Source organism: Lytechinus variegatus, chromosome 12 (assembly GCF_018143015.1).
Source record: "Lytechinus variegatus isolate NC3 chromosome 12, Lvar_3.0, whole genome shotgun sequence".
Taxonomy (NCBI): Eukaryota; Metazoa; Echinodermata; class Echinoidea; order Temnopleuroida; family Toxopneustidae; genus Lytechinus; species Lytechinus variegatus.
Window position 1 is genome coordinate 13,998,725 of NC_054751.1, and position 11,981 is coordinate 14,010,705.

Sequence of the window (11,981 nt, forward strand, 5' to 3'; positions counted from 1 at the left end):
CATGCGATGTTTTGAAATCGGCAGCAAATTATTTATATGTGTGACGAACTTCATGTTGGCTCTAAATCACCAATTTTGAGACTGAACTTGTGATAGCAGCATGGAAAAGAAGTGAAACTTAGTGTAAAGTAAGAATATCAGTTTCATTGTTTTTAAAGATTGTGATGGTGCATGAATTTTATATTTTCCCCCATAAAATCCCACCTTTGTCACTCGGAATATCGGATCGAGTTCACGGTCTCGAAGTTCGGGTAGGTGGAGCGTAGTGTAGCGGTAGTGAAATGGAGTCAGTGGAGCCTGCACGAACTTCGCTCGAGGTACATGAACATGTACATGAACGTCCTGGAGACAAACACAGCTCGGCCTCGGATATGGCACTTTGTCTTGACTTGGGCCCTAAGTTATATCTGTAATAATCTGTATATGGGAAAATGTATGCATCTGTTCTTGTCAGCAATGAATTGCTAGCAAGTGTACAGTCATTAGATTTAGAATCGATCACCAATATGTCCCATGCCATGGCCATGCACATGAACAGTACGCGATTGTATTGTAGTAGGGCCGCCGAGCTGAAAGGTTGTGGTGTCTGCATAGCAAACGACGAAGCCAGGCCGAGAGGGGTGGGAGCTCGTGGCAATCCGCAAGGCGCAAAAGGCCAGTGACGGCCAGTGCTTTCATTCTCACAAATATTCACACGTAAAACACAGCCATTTCAACAGATATTCAGGACAATCATTGGTTTCTAGAATACCATTGACAGATATAACACATGCTTATAAGAACATCATCTTACCATTAAACGTGAATCTTTCGAGTAGACTCCGGGAGTGGGTTTGTGTTCAAGGCAAAGTATTCAAATCGGAGATAGGTTAGGATAAGCACTGCGGAGATAGGTTACTGTTGGCGCTGCGCTTGCATGCACAGCTACGTACACACACGCATCATATGTAAAAATACGCGAGCTGGATCAGAAAATGCAATTTTTTTTTTTTTTTAAACAAACACAGAATAGAATGAATAAGGAGTCAAGAACATGGGGGTTTTGCCTGCAAAGATTTTTCAACGATTTTTATTATCATTAGTAAAATGCTACTATGCGTGCCGCTTTCTTGATGATTTTTTTTTCCTGTCAATTAAGGGATGGGGGGAGAGCCATGGTGGAGGGGTGAAGGTGATGGGTGTGGCCGGGGTGTGGTCGTTAATTCGTCATGTGGAAGGAGAGAGGGTGAAACTATAGGTGGTGCAAGATAGAATATGATTAGCATAATTGTGTTTGTAGTGTCATCGTATTGGTGGCGGTGGTGCCTTGGTGGTGCATGGTGCCATTTGGTGGTGGTGCCGTGATGGTGGTGGTTGTGGCAGTGGTGGAGGCAGCGGTGGTGGTGGTGGCGGCAGTGGTGGTGGTGGTTGTATAAGATAGCATATGATTAGCATAGTTGTGTTTGTAGTGTCGTCGTATTGGGGCTAGTGAACGCGGTGCGCATGATTCGGTGGTGGTGGTGGTTGCTGGGGTGGGTCATGGTGGTGGGGGTCGTACATGTTTTAATTGTGGGTGGTGGTGGTGGTGTATGATGATGGCCCGGTGCTAGAGAGCCATGGTTGGAAAATTGAGATCCAATGAAAAGCTGTATGCATGAATGATGATGATGATGATGACGATGACATATAGTGGTGACCTTTCTAAAATTCTATTAAAAAAAAACAAAAAAACATGGACAAGTGACCTGAGGCGCGATAATTCAGTAATTGGTAGAGCGGGGATGTCAGATTCCGGTGACCGGGGCGATCCAATTCCACGGTGCGCTAGTGCCCTTTGGTAAGGCATTTATCCTCATTACAAGGTCCCTTGGAGAGGACCTTAAGCCGTTGGTCCCCTGGTTGCTTGCTCACAGGCATTCGTGCTTTCTTAGCAGTCAGCTAAAAACCTCGGTACAACCTCGGTATATAACAAAAAGTCTTAATAACAACTATATAATTTACATGTTAAATTCCAAGATCGTAATCTCGTGTACCCCCCCCCCCCTCCCCCACCCTCTCTCTCTCTCTCTCTCTCTCTCTCACACACCATGCAGCTTCCTCTATAGGAAATAATCATTTTCAAGCCATAACGAGTAAAGCCCCAGTCACATATAGAGCCCGGACCACCCCGGACCATCCCGGATCTGATCCGGGTGGTCCGGGGAGAGATCCGTGTTGGCGCCTTGGGCATCCTTGGAGGTCCGGGGTGGTCCGTGTTGGTCCTTGAACGTCCGGCAGGCCAACACGGCAGTTTTTGACTGTCAAAAACATCCGGCGTCATCCGTGGACTGCCGGGTTGGCAAAGCCATCCGGGATGGTCCGTGTAGGTCCGTGTGGCTGCCGTGTAGGTCCGTGTAGCTGCCGTGTAGGTCCGTGTAGCTGCCGTGTAGGTCCGTGTGGCTGCCTGGAGTATCCTTGGCAGTCCGTGTTCTTTTTTCCCCATCAAAATCATTACAGCGCTATTTACTTTATGATTTTTTCAGTAGTTGTTAAACAGTTGACACACACATGCTTAATTTATTCAAGTGGATGATTAAATGATTCAGGCTATTTTCTTACGCTTTGGAGATTGGCCCCAACCTAATATTTGAAAACTTAGTGCATGTATGAATATTTTTTTTCTCTTTTTTTCCCTAATATTTACCCACTACTTTGTCTGTTATTATAATTTCACATTTCATTAAAAAAAATATTTTATATGTATATGTTATGTACCTGTTACATCGAATTTGTACATTAAGTTTTATACTACTGCCCTACATCGACAGTAATATGCGTCATAACCTGGGCCTATCTTAATTGTTATTATGTTTTGTATAGACTTTGTAAATATCTTTCCTTTATTGTGATTTCAATGAAGTGATATCAAATCAAATCGAAATTACATTTGTCGTTCAAGATTTAAAGTACTTAACATTTAACAACTATACTGTTAAAACAGTAAACTGTGTTGTATAAAAAAAACTGCGTTTTTACTGGTTAAGGAAGTTTTGATATATTTTTAAACACAAGATAATTTTGCGACAAGGATGAGAAAAATTAACAAATAGATAAATAAATTGATAATTAGATAAATATCAGCTCATTGTTATGAACAGATTTTCATTTGCCGTACTGGTCAATATAGCTGCCGTGTTGGTCCTTGAGCTGACGTGTTGGTCCGTGTAGCTGACATGTTGGTCCTTGTAGCTGACGTGTTGGTCCGTGTTGCTGACGTGTTGGTCCGTGTAGCTGACGTGTTGGTCCGTGTAGCTGACGTGTTGGTCCGTGTAGCTGACGTGTTGGTCCGTGTAGCTGACGTGTTGGTCCGTGTAGCTGACGTGTTGGTCCGTGTAGCTGAAGTGTTGGTCCGTGTTGCTGACGTGTTGGTCCGTGTTGCTGACGTGTTGGTCCGTGTAGCTGACGGGTTGGTCCGTGTCGCTGACGTGTTGGTCCGTGTTGACGACGTGCTATGCCGGCATGGTCCGTGTAGATCCGTGTGAAGCTGCCGTGTTGATGCCGTGTTTACAGTCATCCGGGGCAAAACTATCCCGGACCTCCCCGGATCATGCCGGCATTGCCGTGTTGATCCGTGAGGATCCGTGTCTATATGTGACTGGGGATTAAGAAATCAAGACCTCTCCAAAAGATGAATTAATTCAATGATGGAAAGCGACTGATATCCTGCCAAGCATTTCGTGAGATCGCTATCATGGAAAAAAAATAGAAATTTAGGATTCACGCAGAGCCTGCGCTGTGTCATATTTTTAGTCATTACTGATGAGCATTACCTTTATTTGGAAGCCAGTAATACATTGCAAATCAGTAAAGGATGGAGCGTCTTAAACTAGAATAGATTGTTAAACTAACATTTTGTTTAAGCTATCAAATTTGATAAATGAGTTTTGAGATGTGACAGCATTCACATACAGTAGTAGGTCTATAGATATCATGTACATGCATATTTCTGATGATTCTCACTCTTTCGTATTAATTCTGCATTCTTTAATGTAAAACAATGTGTATAAACTTGTTGCTTCATATCCATTCTAATCATTTCATAGAAAATTCATAGCAGTGAGGGAAAAAACCCTTACGATCAGGGGTCCGTAATTCCGTATCACAGAGCTTTGCAATGATCGTAGAACATTTTTCTACGATTGATTCCATCGACTATACAATGTATATACAATCAATCGTGAAAATCAAGCGTATGATTGATCACCAACCTTTGTGGTACGAGCCCCTTTGTCGTCTGGGACTGGGAGATTATCATTTCTCAATATGTATAAACTTCAGCATAATTTGATAAAACATTTGGGATGTCAGATCCATTGATTTCGATGCACTCTTTAGAATATTAGTCAAAGTAACCAAGCTGTTAGGGAATATGTGTCGACCGATGCAAAATGGTAAATATCAACCATGATTCTGGTAGATTTTGAACAAGAATGGGTAGATGTTGACCATTATAGTAATTCGGACACATTTCACAAACGCACGGTTATTTTTACCATTAATATTTTTTAAGAGTTAAGGCCTATGCACATGAAGCGTTATTCGCGATGCAGGTGTTCGATTATCCACATTGGCTCATCTGAAAATTACAATTCAGTATTTTTTCAATGAAACATTTTTATTATAACATAACTACGATTCACAGTTACAGGACTTTGGATAATACATGGTGATGAAAATGCTTGAACATTTAGTGATGATGCCAAGTAGTCCATGATATTTATTGAAAGAGCGCCAGCTACCGGTTGTCTAAAAATTCGATGGACGAAAAGTGAAATCACCTTGACACCATGCACAGTCTGTCTCATAAAAAAGGATGGGCACCTGCCCTGGGGAACTGGCCCATCAAAACTACCAAGCACCACGATAAGGGGGGGGGAGGAATGTTATGTCAAAAACCCTTTGGTGATGGACGAAATCAATCACAACATTGCATTTTTATTTTGAAGACGTCAAAATTTTCGCTTGCTCGCGAGATATTTTGACATTTTTATCCATACCAATGTTCAGCCCTCTCATTTTTTTCTGACTTTACACATCCGTGGGATGTGATGGGGTGTATGGGGGTGTAGCCCTCGTGTCACGTGTGAGCATGCGTGCTGGGTCCAAGTAGTGGTTTAATGTTACAATGTTTATGTATTACAAAAATATGATTTTTTTTCTGTGTAATTGGACAAAATAATGGATGATAAAATTGTATTTTGTTGATTCATTGTTGTTGTTTTTATATACAGTGTATTCGATATTGAACTCACATTATTATTCTCCGGACTTTTTGATGAGTATTTTGTAATAAAACCGAATTGAATTCGAATTTGTAAATGAAATGAGTCTAATTGCATGGCGTTTTATACATTACTGTTGTTTAGCTATGGCCAACTAGTAGTATACGGCATAAAATTTGAATCAAGACAGATATAAAAAAAGACGGACTGCAATCAGAGAGGAGTAACAAAGATGAGCATGTTTGTGTTTTTATCGCGTGGGTTTGGGCCCCTGCATGATTCAGAATTTGTCTTCTATTATTGTCATCAATTTTGTACGAAATTTTTTTTTAATTCGTCATCTTTTTTTCATGAAGGCATGATAAGCCCACGGGGACCCACGGTCATGGGCGGAAATCCCAGGGGGACAGGGGGGCACAATATCAAATATCCCCCTACTATTTGTGGTCTTTTATGATGGAAATAAAAAGATGGTTCGTGCCGTTGGGGCCCCTTTGAGAGTAAATTGCCAATTCGTCCACTGCCAACTCGTCCACTCACCACATGGTCTTCCTTTATTTAGTCTAATGCCATTCCGTCCATCAACATTTCGCCCCCACCCACCCTTGGAAAATACTGGATCTGCCCTTGGTCCCCCTACCTTTGGGGAAAGATTTCCGCCCATGCCCACGGCGCTTGTGTCTACCCAAAACGATCCTCGAAATTGTTAGGCCTAATAAGGACTGGAGCTGCACACATTATCTAAAAAAAAAATCTTTAACTTTTAGGGAGAGAGAGGGACAAAGGGTTGAAAAGCCAAGAAAGGGGAGCAAAAAGAGGAAATCGACAAGCATGGGTGTCGATCGGTATTCTTGGTTGGGGGGATGATTGACACAAATTTTCTTGTGGATGGGGATCTTTCAACATTACCCCCACTAAAATCACAAGTTAGGACATTTGGGAGTGGGTGATATGCATGGTGTTCTTGGAAATTCCTTCATTGTTGTAGTGTACTTTACTTTTATAATTTTTTTGAAAATTTAATTTGTGTTACAAGTAAGCCTATTCTAAACTCATGCGAAAGAAAAAAAATGACAAAAATTGTCTGGACCATGTACAATTGTACATAGTGATCTGTTTATTGAGCATGATGTATACACAGGGGCGTCGATCCATTTTTCAGATGGGGGGGGGGGGCAAAATCATGAATCAACGTTCCAAAGGCGCTCTATCACACAAAACGAACAAACTCACCCACACACATATAGGCCTATATATATATAAATATATATATGACTCATGAGAAAGAGACACATATCTCCCCCTCACCAACAATGCGAGCGCGAAGCGCGAGCTGAAATTTTTTAGTATGACATGAAAACAGGAAAAATGTACCTGTTTAGGTTTGTTTGTAGTAACTCATGAGGAGGATAGATACATGTATCTGACTAGAGAACGAGCTGAAATTTCTTTATATTCTGACCTGAAAGCTTGATATTCTATGCATTTTTGGTACCAATGATTAAGATGTTTGTCTAGAAGAACAATTAATGCGAGCGCAAAGCGCGAGCTGAACATTTTGATATTTCGATCTGGAAAAAAATGACAGATTATTGGACGCTTTTAATAAAGAAGAAGATATATATCCAACAAAAGATTATTACAAATCGAAGCAGGAGTTCTTTTGAGGTTTAGAACTGAAAACGGGACATTCTATTCACTTATTTCATCAGGAAAAGTATGGGTTTTTGGTACAGAAATGATGCGAGCGCGAAGCGCGAGCTGAAAATTTTTATATTCCAATCTGAAAAGCAGACATTTTGAGCACAATTTTATGAATCAAAATCGAGTTGGTATCTCAATCTCGCTTTCTGATTTCAGTGTAACATTACAATCTTATTTAATTTTTTAGTGGCACATGCAGAATTATTGAGGATCAACGCCTTTGTGTATACAACCCGACTGGCAGTATCTTTTTTCTTAATGCGCGATGATAAAATGCAGATTCGGACCAATTAAGACTAGCACAAATTTCAAACTGTATGGCTTCTCGTGCACCATCGGGCTTACCGCTTAGACGATTTATCTTGCCACCCTTTTACTCCTGTTTATTTTTCCACCCTTTTGAATTAATTGATTTATCAAAATTAATTTATTCGCCACTGGTGGGATGGAACACCCTATCAACAAAAGTTGTTTTTCGTTGGGGTCCTTTTATGCCATGTGTTAAAAAATATCATATACATAAACATTTCATTCTTTTTCATCTTGAACCTCCACCCATCTGTTTAATAGTCCTGAAAAAGAATGTTTTTATTTAATAACAATATACACAAATTGTGAGGGAAACAAACTGATTGATGGCATACTATAATCATCATGATCAAACTTTACATTTTTTCATCATCATTATTATAATTTTTCTACCCTAAATTATTGGGGATGATAATACAGGCCACCCCCCCCCCCCCACGTGAAATATTGGGGGAATATATCCCCCCGTGATCGACACCCATGTCGACAAGGAATGAAAACAGTGGCGCATGGATTGGGGCATAGGAGCGCTCCCTAAAAAAAAAAATCAAGACCAAAGGGGAAAAAAGAGGATAGAGAGAAGAATAAAATGTGATTTATCTTCTGAAAATTATGTCAAAATCTATCACAATTTTTAGAATGGGGAGGGGTTTTTTTAAACAAATTTTGCCCGACACGCCTAAATCTGGCCCCTCAAAACTTTTGGCTCATTACCCCACTAAATGAAAATACTGAGACCTGTTATATGAAAGCACATGCATGAATAAACGTCGGGAGAAGATGATGGAGAAGATCACCACACTTATCTATATCGCATTTGACAAACTTCCTAAAAGTAGCCGGGTGTTAAAAAAATTATTTGCTCTCATTTATGTATTTCCAGAGACATTTTCCACCACTTTCCGGGTTGCTATCTTGATTTTGGTAGAGTGACGTCCGCGTTTCAAAACACCCTTAACTTTCACCAGTTAAGAAAGCGGTTTATTTGGCACGTTTGGCCGTTTATTGACAAAAGATTTTAACGCGGCGCAATCATGCTCAGCAATGAGATTACACTGTACGCCACTAATGCAGGTGCGGTATAAAGGTGAATATGCCCCGCAACCCTATTTCAATTTACATCTAATTACGTCCAATTATTAAACGCACCCCCTGGGCTGAATACAATGGTAGCGTTCTAACGATACCGTTATCTTCCAAATAATTAGATTGCAGCGGTATTTGACAGGATTTGAATCATATCTAGATAAGAGAAAGGGGAGATACCGTAGCTTGTTGGTTATATGCCTTGATCCCATGGCTGGTATTATTTAATCGCATTCTTTGCGGAAGCAAGAGTTATCTCTTTAAAAAAAATCAGTAAATTTTGAGAGGCTGAAACAGACATACAAACAAACTGGGGTAATATAGAGTGGGGGCACAGGATGGGGGGACTTAATAGGATGAAAGTGTAAACATTAATAAGAAAAGCCAGAGAAGTGAAAATGTTTTTTAATCGTTAAACAGTGGAGTTAAATTAATAAAGGTAAAGTCCAACCCAGCAAAATGTTGATTTGAATAAATAGAGAAAATCAAACGTGCAAAACACTGAAAATTTCATCAAAAACGGATGTAAAGTAAGAAAGTTATGGCATTTTAAAGTTTCGCTTATTTTTCACAAAACAGTGATATGCACAACTCATCGACATGCAATTGCAATCAGTCGATGGTGTCCATCACTCACCTTTTTTTATTGTTTGAATTGTACAATATTTCCTTTTTTTACAGATTTGAAAATAGGGACCGACTTGACTGGACCATATAGTATTAAACAATGCTAACTCCATATGTTGAAGGAGGAGTTAATCACTGTTTCACTTGACAATTAGGAGAAAATGAGAATATTTCATATTTCATATAATAAAATACAAAAGAAATAGCGAGTTGATGACGTCATCAGTCTCCTCATTTGCATACCGACCAGGCTTGGAATTAAGCGAAACTTTAAAATGTCATACTTTCTTATTTTACATCCGATTTTGATGAAATTTTCAGTGTTACGCTTGTTGGATTTTCTCTTTTTATTCCAATCAATTTTTTTAGTTAGGGTGGACTTGTCCTTTAAAAATAAATTGGAGAAAATTTGAAATATAAAAAGCAGGTATACCTTTCAAGACAAAAATTAAATACGTAAACCGGAGAAATTTGGAGGAAAGGATGTGTTATATTTTGATTAAGTATAAGCCTTTGAAAATGAAACAAATATTGCAACCATGCATGTCTGATAAAATGCATATTTTTTTGTCATCGCCAACCCTTTCCTCTTCTTTTTCTCTTTCCTTACTTTTTCCCCTTTTTTTATATCTTTTCGTTTTTTTTCTTCCTCTTCCTTTTCTTCAACTTCTTTGGGTTTTTTTCTCTCTCTCCTTCTTCTTCTTCTCTTTATCTTTTCTCTTTTTCCTCCCCTTCATCTTCTTCCTAAAGTCTTCTTCTCCATTCTTAATTTTCCTTCTCTAAAATAATGATATTTAACTGACAAAGGAGTATAGTAGAAATAAAATACATGAAATAAAATACACGGTTAAAATGCGATAGTGTTATGTCCTGGCACTATCTCCGTTTAATATCCTTCAAGTAATAAGAAAACCATCGATAACATGGCATTATTTATTTATTTTGCATTAGTTTTTACTAATGAGTGAACTAAATGCATTATTTACTAATCGTAGGCAAGAAAATGAAGTTATGATGCGAGACGCGAACAGCAGTTCTTACACTGCCTCGAGATAAATAAGAGGATAGCATCAGATTATTGAGTTAAATGCTATCGAGAGGGGACGAGTACTTTTTCCAAATCTTAGCTTGTCATACATATGCAATGTTTCGATGATACTTTATCACAGGTAAAGGTCTCTGTATCTAAAGTTCGAATTCAAATTTTGTGGCTGTTATTTTCTTCATTTTTATCAAACAAATTTCGAATGTTCGTCCTGCTACCATTGACGTATTACACGAGAGATTACCAAGTATACCCGTGTGACACCGGTTCCATAAATCTTTTTCTGATGACAAATTTACAAGTTTCTGAAATCATTCAATTTGATTGGGTAATTTATCACTCCTTAATAATCAACACCCTGATGTATATTTGTTTTGTTTAAAACAAAATATGGGTAATAATATTTTTTCACCAAATGCACATGCCTTCATTTAATGTAACATTATCATTCTTTCTTCATTATTGGCTAATTATCAGATAATTATACATGTATATAAAACTACAGTATACTGTAGTTATATACTATAACTGATGTGTGTAAAGATTACGTATTGTTTTTTCTGTTGGAAATGAATGAATATGATTTCTGAAATGAATACATGACACATGAGTTTGAATACAAATTTCAATTAAGTATTTGCTTTTAATTGTGATTTGATAGCTTGAAATCAACATTATCTACTATTTGAACTCGTTAAACTGAAGAAAATTAAATTATAAATTACCAGATTACAACATTATTCTCGGAGCCGATATTTCAGAGTCTTTGTGTCCGAAATCGTACTCTCTCTGAAACATTGTGTATTATAGGTTTTAATGAACCGGGAGAAAAAAAAGAATACCTTACGTTTCGTGCACTGTAAAAAATATTGGGTAAAATTTTAAACAGCGCGAGGGTAATTCGTCACTAATCTTTTATCCTCTTAATTTTTATTTCTTTTTCTATAATAATTCATCTACACTCTAAACAATATTGGGGAAAATGCTCCATGAGGGTAATTATGTGTCCAACCAATTTTAGGCAGTATTTTACCCAATGCGAGAAGCATATTGTCCAGTAAGGTTTAAAAAAATAAGCAGCAATTATTTTAGAATGGGCAAAATTTTCATCACACTGGATAAATAAAAATGGCCAAAAGAAATGCCCAATGTTGGTTGGACACATAATTACCCCCATTTAGCATTTTTATCCAGTATCTTTTAGAGTGCATATGAATTATTATAGAAAAGAGAAATAAAAATTAAGAGGATAAAGGATGGCCATCGAAGAAAGAAGAAAAGAAGCGCAAGAAAGAAATAAAAATCATGTCTTAATAAAACGAAAACAATGATACAGAGAGAGGAGGAAAGAAAAGGGAGACACAAACACGATGAAGATGAATAACAGAATAAGATGATTTGTGATGGTATTTTTTTTTCTTGTTATCACAGTTTTCTCGAAAGTAAAACATCGACCCGTCATAACTCTGTGCATTGGCATACAGATGGGGGGAGGTGGCTTTGGGCCATGGACCCCTCCCTGAAAATTTAATGACTGATAACATTAGGAAGAATAGAATGAATATGAAATAAAAAGGGGTGGATGAAATATGATATCATACTCTGAATATTAAGTTTTAAAAAATCTATCACAAATTACATTTTTCTTATCAAATATAGGTCAAAATTTTTGCTTGCACGCTTTGCTAACTCGCAGCTTTGTAAAAATTTTGGCCCATACGCCATGTCTGCCTCCTAAAAAGGTTTTGGTCGTTACACACTTGTAACGACCAAATGGTCAAATCTTTGACAAAACGGTGCCCTACCCCCCCCCCCCCCTCAATTCTTCGGGCTCGTATAATGAATAGGACGGAAAATTGAATTTTCAGGACTGGGATTCACAGCATGAAACATCAGCATATTCCTATCGTATCATAGGGTAAAATGGGTGTAAGTGGGACACTTAAAGGAAATGGATAAAAAAAAATCAG

At 38.3% G+C, this 11,981-nt stretch overlaps 1 protein-coding gene across 3 annotated transcripts in view; it reads right to left on the minus strand.

Moving 5' to 3' along the window:
• Positions 1–886, minus strand: part of LOC121424800 (prominin-1-A-like) — a 108,662-nt gene extending 107,776 nt beyond the window's left edge. For 2 of the 3 annotated variants that reach the window (XM_041620583.1, XM_041620581.1), the window contains exon 1: positions 794–886. The gene's annotated coding sequence lies outside the window, so the exon portion shown is untranslated. The remainder of the gene's footprint in view (positions 1–793) is intronic. The other variant, XM_041620584.1, reaches the window with a different exon arrangement.
• Positions 887–11,981: the final 11,095 nt, after the last annotated feature.